Raw genomic sequence first — 23,475 nt, forward strand, 5'->3', positions numbered from 1 at the left:
TACCTCGTCGCCTATCTATGAATTATGATGCGATACAAAAGACAATCTCTATTGCTGCCTTTACGCAAAATTCCCATTTTACTTTCTACAGATTCGTGATATCACAATGAGTCATGGTTAACAATTCCTATGTTTCTAACGTCAATGATACAGCATATCAGATTATTAGCATATGAATCACTAAAGAGATCGGTGATATTGCACTAAAATGTTCGGAAAATTGTACAGCACTTAACTCCTTAAAATCCTGTATTCCTTGTAATATACATCAAAGACATTGGAATCAGGATTGTCACAGATCGAGAAAAGTCAGGGAAATTGAAATTGGTCATGGAAAACCGAAAAATGTTGGGGAAAATATAAAAAAGTCTGGAATTTTGAAATTTGCTCACAATTCTCTTAAATTGCTTCTATATATATTCCAAATAGTTGTTATAATTTTTTAAATATTGTATGACGTTTATAGTTAAATACATTCAAAACTCGCGTACTTAAAACGGTTTTAATAAAATAATTAAAATTTATATTTTATTTAGTATTTTTATTTGATTGCTCTTTTTCGTCATAATTTCATTCTTTTTTCCAATACTAATTAATTTTTTTGTTGGCTTGAATTTATACTCAAAATTTTATTCTGCTATTAAGCTTCTTTTGCATTGTTTTTAATAATATAGGCTAGCTTTTCTACAATCCTTGATTCTAAATGTGTTAAAATTTATATATTTTATATTGGTCATGGAAAATTTTCCATTTTTATCTGAAAAACCTGAAAAAGTCAGGGAATTTTAAAATTCATTTTCTGTGGCAAACTTAATTCTATCAATATCATTTTAGATTAGATCTACATAATAAAATATGTTTGAAAATTAGTCAAAATTAAAAAAAAATTAGTTGTTCAATATGAATTATTTATTAAAGTGCTCTTGAAATAAATTAAAAAAATTTTAACATGGTTCCAATAAAATCAAGTATAATTCGTAGTATTAAATTATATCTAGTTTGAGTTATTTTTAATCATTTCTGTAAATTGTTATTGTTCTTATGCAATATGTTATTCAATATGTTATTAATTTAGCTAAAATAATGAAATTAAAAACAATTTAACTAAAAAAATATATTAAATTTGACTCAAATTTTAGTTTATTATTTATTAAATATATACGTTAATATGGGTCGTTTATTTTGAAGCAATTTAACTATAGGATTGATTAACTTCTATGTATTTTGACACATATGGAAGTTAAAAGTAACAAAATATTATTTGACTTAAAAATTATTATTGCTCCTTTGATATCTAACAGTGCATATTGCGATTTCTCGGGAAATAATTCGATACGCGAAATATGGCATAAGCCTTAAGAAAATTAAAATACCGTGTGACAGGCATAAAATTACAAATAGAATAAAAGGATTCATGAATTTGCTACAGCACATACATGGAAAGGTATGTGCAAGGAAAAGTAAAACTTTTTCGATTATTCTCATATTATGCAAGACATATGGAATATTAATCGAATATTAAAAGAGTTCACGCATTAGAAAGTACCAGTATGTAAAGCATTATATGAATCATAAATTTTGCTGTGACTTGGAAAGATGTCATGAATACTTGTTGTTATCCCTAGCTAACATCAGTCCTGATTTCTCCCACGACTCGTTTACCTTTGCTTTGAATTACTGACTTATGTGTGAAATCTCAGTAATATTAAATGTGAAATGAGAAATGCCAACTAGTATCTAATGTCACTTACAGATGAACTAACATTTGACCGTCTTTGAAAACTAATCATCTTAATTCTCTAAGAAACCTGTGCTATTAGCAAAATGACGAGAATTTAATTAGAGAGTTGATGCAACACGATAAGAATTATATAAACATGCATGGTATTAAATCCATACCTATTTTTTTACCGTGTAAGTCTTGATATTTTTGAATTTCTTGAGCCTTTCTAAAGTCTACTCTGATGTTTTCTTTTTCGAATATTAAAAGTTGAAAATCATAGCGCATTTGCCAGCATATCTATTTTCTTACCTAACGAAATTAAACCTTCAACTCTATGATTAACGCGTTTAACATCATGACGTCAATTGAAACACTTATGAAACTTGATGTTTGGTATTCCATATTCAGAGAATTGCATATCGATAAAAAGTAAATTACATTTTTAACGATTGTTCATTGCGGTAACTTGCGATGTAAAGTCTTTATTTGGATTTCTGCACGCAAAGAACGATTTTGCTGAAATATTTGAAAACTTAGTTAGACAGAAAATAATTTTGTTGGACCATCAGAATATTTGTAGAAAACTCAAACATGATAATCAAAATTACATGCTCATTGCTCAAGCATGATGAACAATAAATTTTTATGTTCTAGCAATCAGTTTGAGCATCTTCTATAATTATTTTGATAATTAAACAAAATTATTTTCTATGTAGAAGCTATGTGTTTTGTGTTATCTTCGTGTCCAAATCCATTATTAAAATGCCAAAGTTTTGTGAACATTGCAGTTTACTTCATCAGTTTACTTCATTATAACAAATTATTTTTATATCCAACTACATTTTTAGACACTTCAGCAAAAATTCTCTCTGTGCCATTTGAAACATTAATTTATTTGAGATAACTCTTGGCTATTTTTTTCGAAGCGACGCTCCTACACACAAAAAAATGAATTTTTAAGGAAATGCATAAATATTTTAACCCAAGAATATTTTATGCTTAGAATAGCGCCAAGAATAAAAAATTAATTATTCGTAAAATAAAATAAATTTTATTCTTAGTTCAAAACAAATTTTATTTCAATAAAAGAATAAAGTTGCACTCGTTCAACACTAAATACTTATATTAGCATTATTTTTTCTTCAATGATACCTTTTGTAAACTTATTTCAAATCCTTAGAATGCTTTTTACTAACATCAAAATGACAGGAATCAATACTGCAATAAGTAACAGTAACTTTGTAAATGAAGTGCCACATTTATAGAGCATGCCTCCTAATGTGCACGGGATACAAGTTTCTAAGGAAAAACTGAATTAAACTTGGATTATACCCTCTACTAATGTAGCTCGAAGGCAAGTGAAATGCTGAGACCGTTCTATCAACCTCCGTTAGCCATATTGCAAATAAGGATGCAAACAGACGGTCAATCGTCACAATGATAGAAAATGCTGGCTGAATATACAGGCCGATCCGCCGCGATGGATTCATTGCTTATCTCATCCATTTAACTGTGAGCAGATTCGCGAAAAATCCGCCGCGAAAAATCTGCCTCCTTGTATAGGCGCCTCTTCGTCACGTCGCAATGACAATGTTGGCCGACTGTTCGCGCATCCCCATTTGTAATATAACTGACAGAAACATTAGGACGAGCTGAATATTTCATCCACTCTTAAAGATTGAACCACATTTAGAGGTATGTTTCACGAATGCAACAGTTCACAAAACTACTATCAATCATCATTCGCTACACCCATGCACTTCCGACATCTGATATTACTGAGGGATGAGAAGCCCTTATACACACTGTTGCCGCCTGCAGGCGAATTTTCAAATTTCTAATTCTTACTCGAAGAATAGATAGTTTGTAAATAATTGAGTTTGTTAGAACCATATAATGATTTTAGAAATAAGAATACAATTTTAAGAATAAAACATACTTTGCATATTTATTATTGAATTTATATTATTACACATTTATAATTGAAGAGAACATTTTATACTTAAATGAAAGTAAATAGCATTCAAGAATAAAAATATATGTGAATCAGGAATTCATTTTTTTCTATGTACACACATAAAACGCGACTCAACGCTCGATAGACACAGCCTCGTACGAATAAGTGAAGCTGAAATCCGATCTCGGCGATTCTCTCCTGACATAAGTTCGTGTTTCCCTATTCGGGATCCAGAAATCCACCCCTAAATCGGCACGTGGCCTCTTTCTTTCACAGAAAGTCCTACCTCCTACCCTCGGGAACGACCTCTTGAACAGTAGAGTAGTACTTGCCGTAGTTTCGCGCCGACAAGCGATTCGGCTCTTCTCGTGCAACAGGTAGATGTGGCTACGGGCCAGCTGCTACCCCTATTATGCATAATTGCTCGAGGGTGGAAGGAGAAGTAGAAGATTCTTCCGTGGCAATCGAACGTTTTGTCTCTCGCACTGTCTCACCTTTTGTTGTTTCTTCCGTTTGCCGGTGGACATTATCATCGGAAAGCAACAAAACATCCTGCGAATTTTCGCAACCCATGAATTCCAGGGACTTGACAGATCAGAAGACTTAAGATGTATTATAATTTGAATATTAAGAACGATTTTTTGCGACGTACAATATTTGAAAACCTATCGATTACTTAAATTCTGACTCGATGTCATTATTTTATTTCCATTTATCGCTATTTAATTTTATTTATTGACCGAATTTTTAACGTCATACTTATTAAAACACTTCGATTTGCTCGTCAATATAAAGAGCATGTCTGCTGGTCGCTTTATCTTTTTACGTTCCATTTGCTTATAATTCTCCTTTTCATATTTTATGTACTTCTCGTCATTTGCCTTCTTCTTTTCTCCTTACTTTTCGAAGCCGTCAAGAGGAATTTCTATGACATAACGCGCACTCCAATATGTCTCGTCGTCAATCAAATGCCGTCGACGGATTCTAGTGCATTTGAGATATAATAATACGTCCGTCGATCTATCGTCTGTGTCATGAGTGAAGTACGACATGAAACAAGGACCATGGAAGTCTATGGAAATTCTCCTGTTGATCTCATCATCGTCCAGTATTATGTTTTCCATTACTTCAAAGTATGCTTATCTCAAGCTACGAAGGAAATATCGATTAAATTATTCTCAGATATTTCATGCAGGATTCTTACCCTTTTTTTCTACGTTTTAAAATTCGCATTATATTATAGATTTATTGAACAACTAAATTATTTATGCGTTCAGCAAATATATAGGTAAATAAAATGAAAATTAACATTCGTGAAATTCGAATATGGCACTTTATAGCAAATTCGGTCACTTGTATTACATTAGATTTAATGTATATCAAAAGCTGCTATACACGAAATTAACAAAGTTAAATGTAAAAGCATATAAATATTTTAAACGCTTAAATATTCAGTAATATATAATGTTGTCAAATTATTTAACATGAAGAATATACATGTATTACTTCAGTCGAAGTTGATTATATTGTGTCATTGCATTTTGATGCTTTATATAAAGTACACGTTAGATATGAAAGAAGCAATGGTAAAACCCAATCTCTTAAGTTAAATAATATTTTATTATTTTTAACTTCTATATTAAAATGTAAATCAATTCATTTCTGTTAGTTTCAAAGTTCATATTTTGTTGGTTATTAATAAACTAAATTTGAATTAAATTTTTGACTGATATTTTCTTAAATTAAATTATTTAATTTCATTATTGTAATCGAATTAATAATATATTAGGTAGGACCAATGGTGATATATACAAATAATTAAAAATAACTCAAATTGTGTTATAGTTCGTCATTATAAATTTAACAATAGCCTTAATGTAATGAACTAATCCAGTGTAGAAACTAAGAATGAGATCGGCGTAGAAAGGAAGTATCAAAAAATTAAGAGATTCATAAAAAGTGCAAACGAATAGGTGGGTGAAGATTCTACAGGACAGGTGAATATGTAGAAAACAGGCAACATATGTAGATATCTATTCTTCTTCTTTCCTCTAGAAAGGAAAGTCAACATGAAGGGGATGAGAGTGACGAGCAGGGGATGACGAGAGAAATACGTATGCGGTGTACATCCCGCCACGATGGATTCCTATATACGTACATAGAATGTACATGACGCCAGGGCAGCTCTCCCCGATATATACGTATTGCAGCAGCAATTAAGTTTTACGGGCGTGCATCCGGAGAGAGACGCCTGTTTCGAACGCGTTGAGTGCCAGTCGTAAAGCCGGCTAGAGGGGCAACTGCAGCCTGTTTATCCCTTTTCCCTTTTACAGCGCACGGAGATACACGGTTGTCTGGGATGGATTTGGTACGTCGGAAATTGACGGAAATACGGATGATTTTAGCCAACGGCGAATTACGAGCGAAAGTAAAATGAAATCGTATCATGAATCTAAAGGGAATTAAGAACTTTTAAAATAGATAATTTCTAGAGACATAAACTTAGTTTCCATTCTTTTATTAACTCGTGGTTAACCTATAAATTAAATTATAGATGATAATGTAAAAATTGTATTTTTCTAACTGTGGTTAATTGCTTATCTGATAGTTTTGTAGTAAGTATATAATTTTTAATGTTTCCGTACAAAACTGTCAGTTTAATAATTAATCATAGCTAGAAAAATACAATTTTCATATTATTATCAGGTTAAATGAAGTTAAACCTAAATCACAAGTTAATCAGAAAATTAAAAACCGGATTGTATTTAGTTGAATATAAAGATGCTTAAATAAATTAAATCACAACAGATTACAAGCATTTTAATATTCGTTAACGCTAAAAATAGAAAGATATAAAAATATAAAAAAAGAGGTATGCATAATACAGGAGCCAAGATAAATAGAGGAGAGAGAAAGTAATAAACTTGAAAACTCACTTAAAAAGTATAGTTGCAAAATATGAGAAACAGAGATATTGCCTCATCGTCTGTTTCATTACACTATCATCACATTTCCTGTTCTCAGATCGCCAAGATTTAAGAAGAAGGGTAGCCACTTAAACGAAAATTAATTTCGCTCTAGAACGTTTATTAGCATAAAGGAATGTATTTCGTGAATATTAAACTGAATTATTTAACCTCGCGCGAAAAGTGACTTATTAACGTGAGTTTTGTATTCTGCGGGGGGGAGGAGAATTTGTCGCACAAATGGAAAATCCCGAGACGCCATTTTCTCAATTTGCACGATGCAAATTGCACGTGATTAATCGGACGTCGGTATTTCGCAAAAACCACCGGAGGTGATGAGATTTCGGTACTAGATCCGACGCGCGATGTGCACGGTATGGCTCACCGGCTCACCTTTTTTGCCAGTGTCGTCTCGGAAAAGACAAACAGCCGGGGTTGTCTGATCGATCTCCAGGCCGAAAGCGGCAACGAGAGATTCCGAGTTAATTGCGCGCTTTAACACCTGTTAATAGGACTGACAATGAGGCTGTCAGGTATTTTGTGCTTGCTAGGTAAGCAGGGTCGTTGACGCACGGCGTGATGAGAGGTGGTGGTTAGGTCGGGTGGGGTGTCAGGGCGCAGCATACACGACGAGTATGAGTAAGAGGGAGACGCGCCGGCTAGAGAAACAAACGTGGGGGTGCGCAGGTATAAAAGAGAGGAAAAGGGGCGAGAGCGAGAGAGGTAGAATGAGACAAACCCAAGCAGTGACGCGATGGGGAAGATAGCCGGAGGAGAGGATAGATAGTTGATGTAGGTGGAGAGTTGCAATCTGTTCCCGATGGCTCCCGTAGTCGAGCTCTGCGGTTACCACTTTACAGTCCCCTCGCTTGTAAACCCACCCTATCCTCCGTCAGTCCTCACCCTCGTGGTATCTCTCGCTTTCCGATCCTCTCTCCGACCTCGGCTCGGTCCGGTCACCGCTCTCTCCCACCCTCGAACCTATCAACGTCAGGGCAACCTCATCTGCTCGCCTGTCCGCAAGACATTAACCGAATTCAACGTTTGGTTTCCGTTTATACCCGCACACGCATTTACACACTAACGCGTCGCCTGATAGGTACACTTATGCGCACATTGATGCCGATTAATCGATGCGAAGCGATGCGATCGAAGCATCGTTCGACTTTCTGGCAGCATTACCTGGAAGATGAAAAATGTGAGGCTGGTGGAGAATAGCGCTTGAACAAGGAGATTGTCGCCAGGACGTCCTGACTATATAATCTAGTTATTAAATTTTTTCTCGAGGAAAAACGGCACGAATATAACGTGTTATATTTTGTCTAAAATGAATTCTTCGCTCGAGTGATATTACATTCAATACTTAAAGAGATCGTCGGAGACGAGCTATAGGGAACGAAAATTTAAAGATTTGCATTGGTAATATTCGTCATACTGTTCCTCTGTTTTCTCTAAATTGCTTTTTTCAATTATCGTTAAGTACTGTTTTTAAGTAAAAAAAAAAGAAGCAAATTGCTGATGGCAGTTTCCAGTGCAGTTCGTATCGCTCGTACGGCTTGGCAATGCGACTACTCGTCGGTCATAAAATTACAACAGCGATTGTAAAAACACAAACGTAGGTTTTGCTGTGACGCTTTGGTATAATAACGGGTTCGCCGGACGATTGATTGAAAAATCGATCGCGCGACGCGGACATTAACGAAACGTAACACCGATGTGTGTTTTCACTGCGTTCAATATGGTTCCGTTTAGAGATCGTTACAGGGACGCCTCGTATATCACTGGATTACTATAATTTCGAGCGGCACAATGAACTTTTACGGCCATTTCTCGGTCAAACCCGGCACGTGAATATCCTCTCTTTTACAGCTCGCGTGAATATATTTACGCGGCTGATGGTATACTGGAAAACGAGTTTGATTGCATTAAGTGGAATTCTGGTTAAAAAGTCTGGTTAAATTTTCTGGTTAAGTCTATTTTGATTCTAGCTCAGATAACTGGAATTCTGATTGATATGGTCAGAATCTTCTGGCTCGTTCATTTTTAACTAGAAATTTTTCTTAATGTAGATTAAATAAATGAGGTGCAGAAGAGTTGCATATAACATCCTAAGTGATCTAAAAAAAAAATCGGTTCTCATACTTTAGAATTCAGATACACTGATGAAACTCGAATCTGATTTTATCTCTTGGATCCCAACATGTTTACACATCATTTCCAAATTAATATATAGCGCAGCCTTGAATTTAAATGATTCTATTTAAATCGTTTTATTTAAATCTTGAATTTCAAATATTATCATGAGTCATGGTCATCAGCTTAAATACATTCGTGAGAAATACTATATATTTTAAATATTAAACCACACCTAAACCACACCTAAAGAATTTACATAACTCAATTCTAGATATTTTTCAATGAGCTGCATACATTCCTCAGTATGCGAAATCCGCATTTAACCCAGGAATAATCAATGCTTTTTTTTTTTTACAAAAACGCCGTCATTTGCAATTTTAAAAGAGAAAGGTTGTTTAACTGTAAAAAAATATTGCAATAATACGAGAAAGATGTTTTACATTTTTACCTTCTTGTGATGTGATTTGCACATATAAGAACGGTAATAGATATCGTATTTATTTTTGAAAATTTTCATAATTTGTATGTTTCACTTTTCTGTCTGTTTTTATTTCTCGTGACGAGTGAACCATTTCTCGAACGAATTGTTTGCATTTTGTTTTTATGTGCATATTACTGCCATCGATTTTGAACGCATAGTTAGAACGATTACTCTTTTCTCTTTAAAATGATAATGTTTATTGACGAAAGTATCTCTTTCAAGATTTCTCCGTAGTCAAACTGAAACGCTGTGAGCAATACAAGCGAAAGGACTTTGTACTGTAAATTATATGGCTTTAGTCAAATTGATTAAAAGCAAAATGTAAAACATTTTTTTCTAGATTAAGAGATACTGATTAAAAGTCTGTATTGGTTATACAGCCATAAAAAAATGAACAGATTTTATTGTAGCATCACTTCAAAGTAATTATTTTCAATCTGATCAGACTGAATTATTTATTTTTTAGTAACTATATTTTAATATTTTTATGCACTGAATCATAAAATGAATCAGTTGATGTAAAAAAAACACATAGTTACTTTTTAAAAAAAAATTATATAATTTATAACTACATATCTTTTACATTATAAGGTATAGTTATAAAAAAATTAATAGTTTTGTAGATAAAGATACTTTTTAGTCCAATTAGACTTAAAATAGCAACTTCCAAATGGAGCTGCAGTAAAATCCATTTTTTTATCATCATGTCTATAGAAAAATAGACTTTCGATGATCTTATTTTCTCATAATTCACAAAATATAGTTTAGCCTATTCATTCTAAATTTCTTGCAGTGAAATCTCACTCTAAGAAAGTGACAATACAACCACCCTTCACTTTTGAAAGAGTAACAATTTTTTTTCCCACTTTTAAAGAAGTGAAATATTTTCCTTTTTTTTCAAGGGTAGTTATATTTTCGCTCTCTTGAAGTGAGATTTTACTGTAAGAAATTTAGAGTGTTTGACCTGAAGCCATTTTTTCCATATAATTAGCGTGGGATATTTTTGCTCGCATTATGCTACTCTTCAATATCATATTAAAACGATTTTTTTACCATCATTCTCTTCACCAGCTTCACGCTTGCTTATCCAAATCGACCGAGTAAGAAGGTGGTGAAAATTGTTTCGCTGCAATTCATCGGCGTCTGTTCGTCCCAGGGGCTGCGATCGATCATAATCATATCATTTCGTATTCGGAAGGCGATACCGAGACTTAAACTCTCGATCATCATGGATCTATCCATCGTGGTCCTGCCGCCAGGCATCGCACATTCGCCATAAATACGCGCTTGCATCGAAACGACGCGCCCGTCCTCGCCGCTATTTGCTCGTTGCCGATTGGCCGGCATCGTATATAGCGTGCCTCCTTTACGAGCCGCGGTAAAATTTTCTACGCTACAAAGTTATGAATTCGTTGCGGCGAACGCCATCATCATCGCTACCGCCACGTCTTCGTCGCATCATCCGCTGCCGCCGCCTTTTATTCTTCTTTTCTGTACCGTTTCTTCGATCCTGTACCCTTGTTTCGCCCGTTTTCACGCTTTGCGACGTCGTCGCCTCGTTTGACGACTACATCGTGCTTTACGACACGCGATATTCTTTATCCGAAATATTATGCTCGAAGCCTGGCTCCTGGTCTTCGTACCTACCTGCGTTTACGGGCTACATACGCGCACACCGGAGTCATATTGAATCTCTGGTAAACTTTAATTTTGCCAACTAGCCGACTGGTGAAAAATCGATAATAGGAAGTGAAGAACTTTGCCCCGCTTAACGTAAAAAAAAAATGAAGAAAGAGAGAAATTCTTAAAGGCCTCACAAAGCATATCATATCGCCATATTCGAATGTATATTCTGACAAAAAGTGGTGAGGTAAAATGATAAAAATGCGAATAATTATGGCATACTTTATCGCGACTGCATGCTGCGCGTTATTCGCGATGTTTCGCATGCCTGAAGTTTATCTTTTCAGAATGCAGGAATACGGGATAGCACGTTTACCTGGGAAACGTTATAAAATATTAATTTATTTATTTATTTATTTTTTTTTTTTTCAGTCAAACTTTTAATGCACGCTACGTGATTTCCACAAATATGGAAGTATCCACTATCTCCCGTGATTTTCGTATACATTTGTATTTATGCTGAGCGACCGAAAAGTCACGCGGTTCACATTTAAATTGTTCCGAAATAATTAATTCTGATTCGGAGCGATGAAAAACGTACGCAAAGTGTCGTTGAGCGTGTGCGTTTTATGCAATTAATTAATTCAGTTAAAAAGGCGAGATACACACTCGCGCATGTATTCCACGCGCGACGTATCGCCGGAATAAATACGTTTGAAAAGCTGTCGGGATATGTAAAAGCGTGCTGTCCGGTGATGGAAAAACGTATAACTCAGCGATACCTAAAATCGGAACAAATATCCATCAAGGGAATTCGTTGCACTTTCACACGCGGCAAACGGCGTAGGTGCACAGATGAAAGTGAGTGCAGAAATGCAGTATACGAGAAAAAAAATAACATGGAACGTGCTTTTCCATTCTTCCCTCGGCGATATATAGATAATTGTGACAAATGTTTGCGAAGTGCGCATTGACTCTACTATAATAGACTGGAGCGAGACCAATTAATATTAATGGTGTATCAGACAGCGCAAATATTAGAAATGGCTGTTAAAAGCTTGTACATATTTATCCGCAAATTTCTCGATATTTTATCTATCGTTAATAACTTCTGTCTATACAAATGCGAGTTTATAATTATAAAATCGTGTTTATAACTTTGATTCTTACTCTTGGATTACGATTTTTAGATATCGATTTTTCGTTCGTTTGTTATTGTACATATCTTGATAATAACAAGCTAATCGAATAACAATGGCAATCAGCATTTATTAAACTTCCTTTTAACGCACTTTTATTAAAATTCCTAGAATTTTGAAATGTTAATTTCCAATAGAAATTTCGTGAAAATACTGATTAAAAATATTGCATTAGAAAGTAAACTTGTGCATTCTTTGAAAGCATCATGCATATATAATTTCGATTTATATAGAAGCACAAACTAAAAATAAATTCACGCTATTGGCAATCGCGTCGGTCAGATGAACCAAGATTAGATTCTCACAATCTTGTCACTGTGTTGTGATATCGCGTTTTTTTTTGTTATTTCGAACGACAGCTTTTTCAATATCTCAGCAGATTTTAATATAGAAATTATAATCAGTGATGCGGTACGACATCGCACTTTCACGGCTCGCCAGACAATCATCATTCATTATATTGATAATGCTACGTCAGAATTATACATGTTATCGCATTTCAGTTTCATTTTTCACACTCGCGTCATCGTTGCACGCGATCGAATCGGAAATACCTTTCGAATATAAGTATACCTATATCTATTTCCACGTCATCTTATAGATACATAAAAATATCTAGCGCGCAGATTTCTGAATTCGACACACAACTCTTAAAGTATTTTCCAGTGAAAGATACAGGTGACACAATATAACACAATGAATTATTATATCCTTATTATTTGTCGATATTAAACAAAGAAATGTTCATTGTTTAATATCGACAAGGGATCACTAATCTTAGACCTAATTTTTTCTTTTCTGATTAACTTGTGATTTAGACTTTACCTTACTTAATTTGATAATAACGTAAAAATTGTAATTTTCTAGCTATAATTAATTACTAAATTAATGAATTATAGTGGTAACTTTTAGACCCTATTTTTTTATTATCTGGTTAACTTGTGATTTAGACCTCAGCTTATACTTAATTTGATGATAATATAAAAATTGTATTTCCTAATTATAATTAATCATTAAACTGATGATTTTGTAATAATAACTTTAAAAATTACTATAAAACCATTAATTTAGTGATTAATCGTAATTAGAAACACAATTTTTGTATTTATTAAATTTATAGATTCTAACCACAAATTAACAGAAAATAAAAAGTAAATAACTAAGAGTTATTTACTACAAAACCGTCAGTTTAATGATTAGTTTAGTTGAAAAAATAATTTTTACATTATTATCAGGCTAAATCTAATCACAAGTTAAGTAGAAAATAAAAAATCGGACTTTGGAGTCTTCAATATGCTACTCTGATTAAAGTCTGATTGAAAAATGGCGAACCAGAAGATTATTACATCATTTAGTATTCTGATTATTTTAACTAGAGAATTCTGATTCGTGTATTTTTAACCAGAATTCCAATTAATCCAATCAGATAATTTTCTCAGTGCAATTTGAATTTTTTACGTGTTTAAGTAAAAAGCCTCTTCAGATCCTATTTTCTAAGTCTGAAAAATGGAACATGCGAATATTCGATGAATGTCACCCTTTCAATAATTCCTGTTTTTTGAGTCTTAAAACTGGAATCTGCGTGCTTTTACATTTTTTTAATTTCCTAGGTAGTTTTCCTCGGTTTCTATAAATATTATTAAGGAACGGATATGGCGCATGTCGGAGCTATGCGACAGCAAAAGAAGCAACTTCGGGCAGAGAGCGGCACGTTACCAAGTTACTAAGTAAACTTTGATAGAGTTACTTGGATGCTGAGAAAATATATTTGTTCGGATATCAATATCGTGCGCTTGCACAAACGCCAGCAAGTAGTGCAAGCTTTTACCAGCGAATGACGGCTCGTTATTGCAACGCTCGTCGAGAGTAATACTCGGAGAGAGAGAAAGAGAGAGAGAGAGAGAGAGAGACTGCGTCGCGTTTGCTGTACGTCGTAATAAATATAATGTCAACGATTTCTTCTTTGGCTCTGACGGTAGTTTCAAGCTTCTCTGAGGCTCGAATAACATGGAGAACGAGAAGAGAAAAATTGTTATCGCGATGTCCAGCACGAATGATTTTCTAATTAACCAGCATTGTCCTGTGGGGATTGACTTGCTTGATTAACACCAGTCAGTTATGACACGCGGTGAAACGAGTTTAATCCATTCGTCAATGACTGGCAGGAACGCCACTGACACTCTGGATCATCGAGCTTTAACTTTCGAATGAGCGTCGATCTCGCGTCAGGCGTAAATAATCCTTTCGCGTAGTAATTGAATCGATCATTCCGAAAGCGAGATAAGCTCTAGAGATTGAAATATTATTCAGATAAAAACCTCAAAACTATTATTCTCGATTGCCGTCTAGACAGCAGCTAACAGATGTTACGTGTATATTTGTGTAGTTCATTAATTTGACATGAAAAAGAGAAATATATTTGAACCTTTTTCCTGCCCATCTTTAAATTGAACAGGTACATTGAGATAAGAAAACTGTGAAAATCAGGGAAGTGAGGGAATTTTGCAAAATTTTCTGATAAATTAAAATTCTTGGTTTTGAAGATACGCAGTTTGGAATACTATTAGTTTAACAATTAAATATAAGCAGTGTCAGCAACATTAATAATTTACATTACTATGGGCCGATTGTTTCATCTTCAAATAAACTATATGGTAAATTACCTATTGGATAAATAAAAGAGTAAGAGCATAAGAGAGTAAGACAGTTAGCTTGAAAGTTTATTGAAAGGTGGAACAACCCAGCCTACGTTAATTTCTCAATAAAATATTTAACGGTTTCCAAATCAACAAAAAAAAATGTTAAACTTTGTCTGAGATCAGGGAAAAGTTATGGAATTTTAGGATGAAGAATTTGTGGCAACCTTGAAAGATAAATTTATTGAAACGGTGAATAAATTGAAACATTCATCGCACATTTGCATGTAATATGTTACGTTGTTACTGATTAATGACTTTTATGATCGCGATCAATTTTACCCGTTGACTAATAGCGCGGCAATGTTTCTGTGGGCTGGAAAGTACTCATCGATAACTATCGTACCCGATTTCCACCTTCATAGTTATCGACCAGGAATTCTATTTATTAACGAGTGCGCAACAACGAGAAACGGACGAATATACGGCCGCCGTGTGCCGAGCGGATTATTTCAATCAGCTAATACTTCCTGCAGGAAGTTGTAAGAGAAACGTAATTTCGACGAAACAGGAATGCACGAAATTTGCATGCAGGAAAGCCAGCTTTCGCGGCTTGGCTCGCGTTCGGACCGTTTCGGCGTGGGAATGCGAGCATGATGAAGAGATTGTTTTCTCTTGACTGTTTTATCCATTTAATCCTCTCGCACAACAATTGTCTGAAAATTTCACACAGGTCTAGATCTATCATCCTATACATTTCCGAACTTTGGATAAACAATACGCTCATACAGATTTTTTTCAACCTTTCCCATAGTATCGAGGTGACTATAGATTTCACTCGCGGACAGGCTCGTGCGGTTTTTCAAAGTCAAAGCACGTTTTGCGAGATGCTCTTTCGGCCGAAACTGGAGCAATCAATCTCTCTTCCACGAGAGGCGTCGAGTAACTCGATCGATGCCGGATTAAATTTCATTTTCGCGCCTAGCCCGCGAGTGATTAAGCCGACCTAACATCACTCTGTACGAGGCTATAGAGATTGTTCGCTCAATTCAAGCCACGTCCATCGCCGATGTTGGTTGAGCACCTACATTGCCTTGCATCGCCCTTCGCATGCAATTGTTCACCGGCGGCGAGTATATCCTGGTGGATGCCGGGTCGCGTATGGCTATATCAAACGCTGCTGCTACCTGATCATCATAAAAATTTATACGCCATCGTCCACGACCGTAAATTGTATTATCGAATGCGCGCCGTCGGTTGCTCGTTCCTCCATATCCTCCTCCTCCTCCTCCTCTTCCTCCTCACCTTCCGTGTCTCGTTCTGCTTTCATTCCACCGCGTCGGGAAAACCGAGGGAATTTCTATTAAGTATATAAAACCGATTTCAAAAAGAAAAGGATAGACAGTGGTGCGAAATATCTGGTTTCGCCGAACGAACGGTTTCGCGCGTCGTACGATCCCCTTCTTCCTGCAATGGCGTTATGTAAATTCTATCTGTAATGCTGTAACGTAACAGAAAAGGCGTAATGGTGAATTGGGTTGCATTAATTACAACGGTATAAGCGGTGGATTGTATTACCGACTTAAACTCGTCAGGTAGGTGAAAGCAGCCGAGAATATCAGTTTACGCTACAAATCGCCAACGCATACAGGAACTACGCGGAGGAATTGCGAGAGGAGCTGGCGGGGGTGGAGAGGAGAGGCGAGAGAAGAATTGAAAAAAAGAAAAAAAAACAAATAAAATGCAAGAAATAGAAAATCACAACGTGCGCTGTAGAGCTACGCGTTGCCATGCGGAAAATGCGGTTCGCCGAAGGAACCGTCTTCTCTCGACGTTGCGAAGACGGCGAACGTGGTTACGGTAAACTCGTGCGGGAGAAACGAATTTGTGTACGGATAATAACACGGCCCCGCGATTGCCACGCGAAACCTTATATATACGCGGGAATTGCTCCGGCAATAGAAGGAAAAACCTGCGAGTCGCACAATTTCGATCTTCGCTTTACACGTACTTCCGTTTCCAGTATATTATACCTGTTATTTCCATCGAGTCGTCAGCTCGCGGCATTTTCCACGCTCAAAGACTCGCCTGAGAAAACGTCGAAAACAGGTTCCGAGAGATACGAACGCAATCGAAAGAAATCGAGGCATTGTTAAAAATTCATATATGCGTCAACCGAAGGAAAGTAATTCTCGCATTTTATTATGAATTAAAAATGTCGGAGTATTGTTCCGCTCCTTCTCGCGAAAGTGAACGGGCGAAATGGAGATCGCGGTAATTCGGCGCGCACGATAAGATTGATGAAGACGGAATAATGGGTTTATAAATCTTAAAGAAATATCGTGCCCTGCTGTTGGAAGTAAAAAAAAAAAAATTTAATTTACGGGGGATATTCGTAGAACGTACGAAAATCGTCGCGACGCGTTAACGAGGATTTCCCACGTACGCACGTCTCATGGAGACGTGCTCGGCCTTCCCGTGTATTCCACGTCCCGTTGTTAACACGCGAGCGAAATTGACGTGTTTCATCGTGATGCCTGGGATATCGCGTGCCATCTTTTGTCTTGGCGTAGTGTAGTACGTACAAATCGCGCACGCGACGTCGTTGTTGTCGAGCGAGAGACCCGCCTTTGCTTTGGCACCCTTTTCCATTTTTTTTTTCTCATCGTTCTTTTTCTTTCGTTTGTCGTTAACATTCCAGCATTCCAGCTGCCGATTTCGCGAGCGTAAGTAAACTCGTCGAGAAACCACGGCGAAAAGTCGCGGGAGATGCGTGCGTGTATAATATTTCGTTGCCGACGTGAGAAACTTGTTGCGAATACAAATTACTACTTGTCGCGCGGGATTCAAGCCGCAGCTAGCCTCATTGCAGCTAATAAACTTTCGTGCAATTCGTTTCTCGTCTGACACTCTTCAGTTTGTTCCGGGTATAACTGGGAATGCGAAAGCCTCTACACCTGTGGGCAATGATCCGTTTCTTCTTTATATCCAGTGAAGCAAGTTGAAAAGGTATCCTATTCTATTACAAGAGTCATGTATGTGAGAGTCGTGTACATATTTGTCTTACGATACCTGATATATGACTCGCATGTGATTTTTGTAGTAAAACAGGGACGTATCTTTAGAACTTGCTTCACTAACTTTAGAGAGAGAGAGAGACGTTATTTATGGGTGTATATTGAATTTTCTACAATAAGCTGTTAGTCATCACTTATATCATACTATAGATATCTTAAATATATCTTAAATCAGAATTATAAGCTATAATCCCAGAAATCTTTCAAAATAAATCATATTAGATCGTTGCGTCTATATTTCAGTTAATTAGAAGAGTAGTTCTTAAGGCATATAATATCTACACTATGTGATTAGTCAACCATAACGTAATCTGAGTTTTAAATTGTAAGAAATGGAATCTTTACATAAGCTGGTATTCATAGTTAGATCTTATATTTAAGACCGTCTTAAGTTCAGTCTTGAGGTGTCATGAACCAATCAGAGGGCGTATTAGCGTCCTAAGACATTACTTAAGTCTTGAAATAAGAACTGATTATGAATACCGGCCATCTCTGATTACTTGACTTATTGCTAGCTTATGACACACTACTGACTTGCTTACAACTCGCTCTGGACTTCTGGTCTATTACTAACGTTTTATTGTAGAAAGTCATATTTTAGTCGTTGAGAGTTTCAGGCTACGACATCAAACGATTAGTTAGACTAAGTTTTTCATTTTCTGATTAATTAATTTGAGCTTAATCTCATTTAATTTGATGATAATATAAAAATCATGTTTTTATAGTTACGATTAATCACTAAATTGATAGTTTCGTAGCGGTAACTTTAAAAATTATAAAATCATCAGTTTAGTGGATGAACCTTAGCTAGAAAATGAATCTTAGCTAAAAAAGAGCTATTATTTTTGCATTATCATTAGATTATCATTAAATCTAACCATAATTAACCAGAAAATAAAAAAATTGAGTCTTAGAAGGATTGCTTACACTGTTAGAAATGTTCTTAAATTTTATTTAAACTTTTAAGTTACACAATTTGAATTTAATTTCATGACATTACATTAAATGTATTTATAATTAAAAAGTATATATTTGTGTACATGTACATAAAATTTAATGTATTTTTCATGAAAATTTATGAAATTTAATGTACTTTTCATAAAATTTTATTAAAAATACATTAAATTTCATAAATTTAATGTACACGTTCATTTCATTTAAGTAACTATTGTAACTTAATTTTCAGGTAAATCATTCATAACTTTTAATTTCGTTCATAACCACGAGCTTCATTTAAATGTAAAGGAAGCTCGTGGTTACATTTCTAACAGTGTAGGTTTGATTTTTTATTTATCTAAATTTGCTTTTTACACACACACACACAGAGATGAAATCATAATGTTCTTCGTAACCTGCAAATCTCAATCTTGATTAGAGAATACACAATAAAAAATAAAATGTTAATTTTAACATTTTTGCATCAGAAAGTCCACTAAACGTCTTTAAGTTAAAATTAACTTAAAAATTAAATTAGAAAACAATTATTTAATTTTTTACAGTGTATCCTTTTCCTTTTACTAAAACTAATATTTATGAATAATATTTCATTTAGGATATGCAATTACATTCTAAAATTAAACTCCACCAACGAAATTAGCAGGTTCCATTTCACTTCCCCCTCACACACTCGGTTGTTTCGTGATGGTGCAGATTCCGGCGGGCCCCGAATTAACGTCGTTAAATTTTACGATCACCTCGTCGGCGAAACCGATTCCGTTGTAAGAAGAAAAACGATCGGAGCCAGCACGTAACACGATGAAACACCGTCGTAGACGTTTCACGATCAGGAGAGACGTTTGTGTCGAGATGTATGTGCGTATACGTGTACGAGGATTGGTCTTTTTCCTGCAGGAAAATCGGAAAGAAACGCGCAAAGAGTAGAAAGGATGCACGGGGAGTTTTCTAAAGACCTTTGTCAGCATTTTCCGTACGAGGAATTGTAAGAATCTTTGGCTCACGTATCGTATTTACAATACTATCGATCGATTTTAATGGGATACGCCCGAGCGCATCGATAACCATGTTACTACCACATTACGAGCGACTCTGTGTTTGACGAGCAGGAGATTTCTGATTTAAGCACGTTGAAAAATTCATCGGTGATCCACCGCCACTCCGATGACGTTTGATTCCCGCAAAAGGATACGTACGTCTCTAGTTGAAAGGTAACGTACAACGCGGTGGGATTCAAAGAGATTTTGCTGTTCGCATTGACCCATATTACAGGATTTTAAATCGTTAAGTGGCACCTAAATCTATATCTCGAAGACCCAAGGACGCGATCGTCGAATGATCCGCCAATTTACTGTATGCGTAATCTCCCGTCTAGACTTCCGCATAAATATTTCAGCTTCTTGATTTTCATCCATTTGCGGATTTATATCTATGACTTTGGCGAGGTTCCAAAATTAACTGTCAGAGTTAACGGCTTCGTACCTCCTTCACTTAATTTGTAGTTACTTTAAGATACGTTCGTATATTCGAAAAGAACGATTTCACTGAAGCGTCTATAAATTTAATTACATGTAGATTCGGAAATAATTTTATTGGATTATCAAAATAATTACGTAAGAATCTTAAGTATAAGAATGCTGTAATAATTTTTGACATTTTAATAGCTAATTTGAACGTCTTTTACATAATTATTTCAATGTCACAACAAAATTATTTTTAGATCTGTAATTAGCTGAAAGACACGTTTCTTATGAAGAAAATTCTAAGCAATTAAATTTGTAATATATGATTACTTTTATGACGTAAAAATTTAAATGAACATGAAAAAAAAAACTTCATTTTCTAATTAATAATCTGGATATAATAATAGAAATCATAAAAGCTGTTAATTTTAAACTAGGCTTCTTTAGGTTTTGCATTGTTAAGAAGATTGCAAAGTTACAGGAAGAATCTAAAAAAATATGAAAAAAATTAGTAATCTTATATAGGAAAAATACAATTTCTGTAAATAATTTTGAGCAATTTAGGGTTCCGCAACTGTAAAAGTTAACCTTTTTTCAAGTCAAGACTTTTGATCAGCATCATAAAAACAACCATATATCAAAAATTTAACAGAAATCGGTTTCTTTTATAAGAAATATTTTCTAAGAAAATATATTATAAGAGATCCTGCTTAGATACAGCAAAACTGGCTTCCCCGCATGTTTATTTTTCACATGCGTTTTATTCGTATCGCTTTTTTAAACGATCTAATTTTGACTGACCTTATTATAAATACCATTTTAAGCACAATGATCATAATTTAGATTTTATGTTAATTAAGCTTTAAATTCATCCATTAAGATCCAACTTCCACTCTTTGGCGTTTGCGTAGTGTTAATACTTCGTGGGATTTGCACGATCATCCGATCATCAAACGGGAATACGGCGCACTGACGATCGCCGGATAACGGCTTTTAGGATTGAAATTCGACGAAAATTGATTTCGTCCCAAGTTTCACTCACGCGCGAGCTGGATTACGCGCTCAGCCGATAATTAATCGCAGTATAGCTGAACGACAGAGAGCGATTAGCGTGATGCGTGCGCAACGGTAATATTCAAATCTGCTCGTCGTATGCGCAACAATGCTGCGGAATTCTGTCTATATTTGTCGGGATTAAGTGCCGCTGGGTTGGGATAGCAGCCGGATAATAGCTGGCAGCCGGGATTCCGAGCCATCGGTCCGATGATATTTGTACAGGCGCACGTACGGTTACACTCGTTGGTTACAATCGCTGGCAAAAGTGATTTTTTTTTTTTCCACGCGTATTCCCGCCCGCGAATTAAAAATATCCAGGCGTCGAATTAGTTTGCACTGTCGAGCTTTACCACGAATTCGATATAATCCGATTTCGCGGCGCGATGCGGCAGCTATTCAACCATCATGGATTTCGCGAGACGTTGCGCTCATTGCGGAAAAAAAAAAGAAAGGGAACGGGCGGAGTTCACGTGAAATTAGCGCAATTGCGTAAACGGTGAGCGAAAAGCGCGGCCGTGAGCCACCTGCCTTGACATAGAATCGTACCTTCGTGTACAGAATAAGTATAAGAAGTTATTCGCAAAAGTTTTTGAAAGTAATTGAGAAATTACTTTATATTTCACGCGACTTTTAAATTTACATGCACGGGAACAAAGATAAACATATTTGTCTTCACTAGATTTACCATCCTAGATTACAATCCTTTTCGTTCACTCGCGATTGCATTCTCTTTCCTATTCTAAGCATTCAGCTTTTCGCGCGCTTCGACTCAATCTCGCGACACGCGACAAGAGAAAAGATTTGCCTCGGGAATTTCTTGGCGCGTGCTCTCCATTATATTTGCATATCCAGCTTAATGACCGTCGGCTGTTGTTTCCGAATGCGGAATCGAAGTACCGCCATGCGGTCTCCGGCTGGGAGGAGCAGCGGATGTGCCAGGGAATAATGAAATTCGCAGGGAAAATCAGCGAGGCCGACGTTTCGAACGTGACGTGGTCAGTCCTATCATTTTATGCAAATAAAAGCGGAGGACGCTTGATTTCCCCGTGGTGTTCCGACACTATCACTGCCGTCGCCATCGTCAACGTCGGCGTCGCTGTCGGCGTCGGCGTCGGCGTCGACGTCGGCGTCGGCGTCGGCGTCGGCATCGTCGTCGTCGTCGTCGGCGTCGTCGACGGTCGGGACGACGCCTGACGTCAGCCGGAGATACGATTCCAGCCGAGTTTACGGCACTCCGAGCTCTATAGAAACGGGTGTATAGACGATGGTTGGTGCTAACCAGTTGCCCTCGATTCTCGACAGATTCCCTGAGGACCTCGGCACGTGTCAGGGAACGCGTGTTTACGTTGAATATGCACTTTACACCGAGCGATCATGCATTTCGTATTGAGGATACATCTCGACGATCTTCTCGAATGTCAGTTGCAACATTGAAAGATTGACTAATTGTAAGATCCTTCGATTTCGACATTCAAAATAATTTTTCTACCATTGAAATATTTATGAAAAAGTAACGTCGATAATTATTATCGATTTTATTATTTATCAGTTATATTTTTAATCACACATGCTTAGTTTTAGTAATATAGATTCATTTTAATCTCGGTTCAACTCTAATCTCGGTTAAATTTTATTTCAATAAAAATATAACATCGTTGGTTTTCTATCAATGTAGATTAAAATTAATCCGCATATAATCTGATAGAAAACCAACGATGTTATATTTTTATTGAAATAAAATAAAATAGTAATATTTAGTGGCTCCAAGAATAAATCTAATACAAGTAAAATCCCTATATGATGTTCTGCGGATGTTAGTGCGTAAATTATTATATAAATTCATAATGCTATAAACACAATTCGCAACCAATTGAGGCAAACTTTCAGCACTGAAAAGACTCAAATCCGGAATTGAAACGTTTGCGTTCACTTCAACTTCGTTTCGCAAGTATATTCTAATTGGTTACAAATTCTATCTGTCATGTTATGAATTTATAATTTTGCGAATCAAAATCCGCGCCAGAGACTCACATAAGCATTTTACTTGTATCAATTACAATCTTACGATTTTCAACTTTTGACCTTATCCGATTAATATTTATATCGTGCCAATTACTTTCGGCATCGATTAATTATTTTTTAACATCCAAGCGTCACGCGAATGTTTCGAATAGCGTTGCTATATTTACATTTCCACCTTCAGT

The 23,475-nt window shown here is 35.8% G+C and overlaps 2 protein-coding genes across 2 annotated transcripts in view; one reads left to right on the plus strand and one right to left on the minus strand.

Annotated features, from left to right (window-relative positions):
- qin (tudor domain-containing protein qin) overlaps positions 1–23,475 on the plus strand; it is a 208,176-nt gene that overhangs the window by 27,013 nt on the left and 157,688 nt on the right.
- LOC105145205 (uncharacterized) overlaps positions 1–23,475 on the minus strand; it is a 55,268-nt gene that overhangs the window by 24,544 nt on the left and 7,249 nt on the right. The gene's annotated exons all lie outside the window — the stretch shown is intronic.

The sequence above is a fragment of the Acromyrmex echinatior genome, chromosome 12 (assembly GCF_024713525.1).
Source record: "Acromyrmex echinatior isolate Ae372 chromosome 12, ASM2471352v2, whole genome shotgun sequence".
Lineage (NCBI taxonomy): Eukaryota > Metazoa > Arthropoda > Insecta > Hymenoptera > Formicidae > Acromyrmex > Acromyrmex echinatior.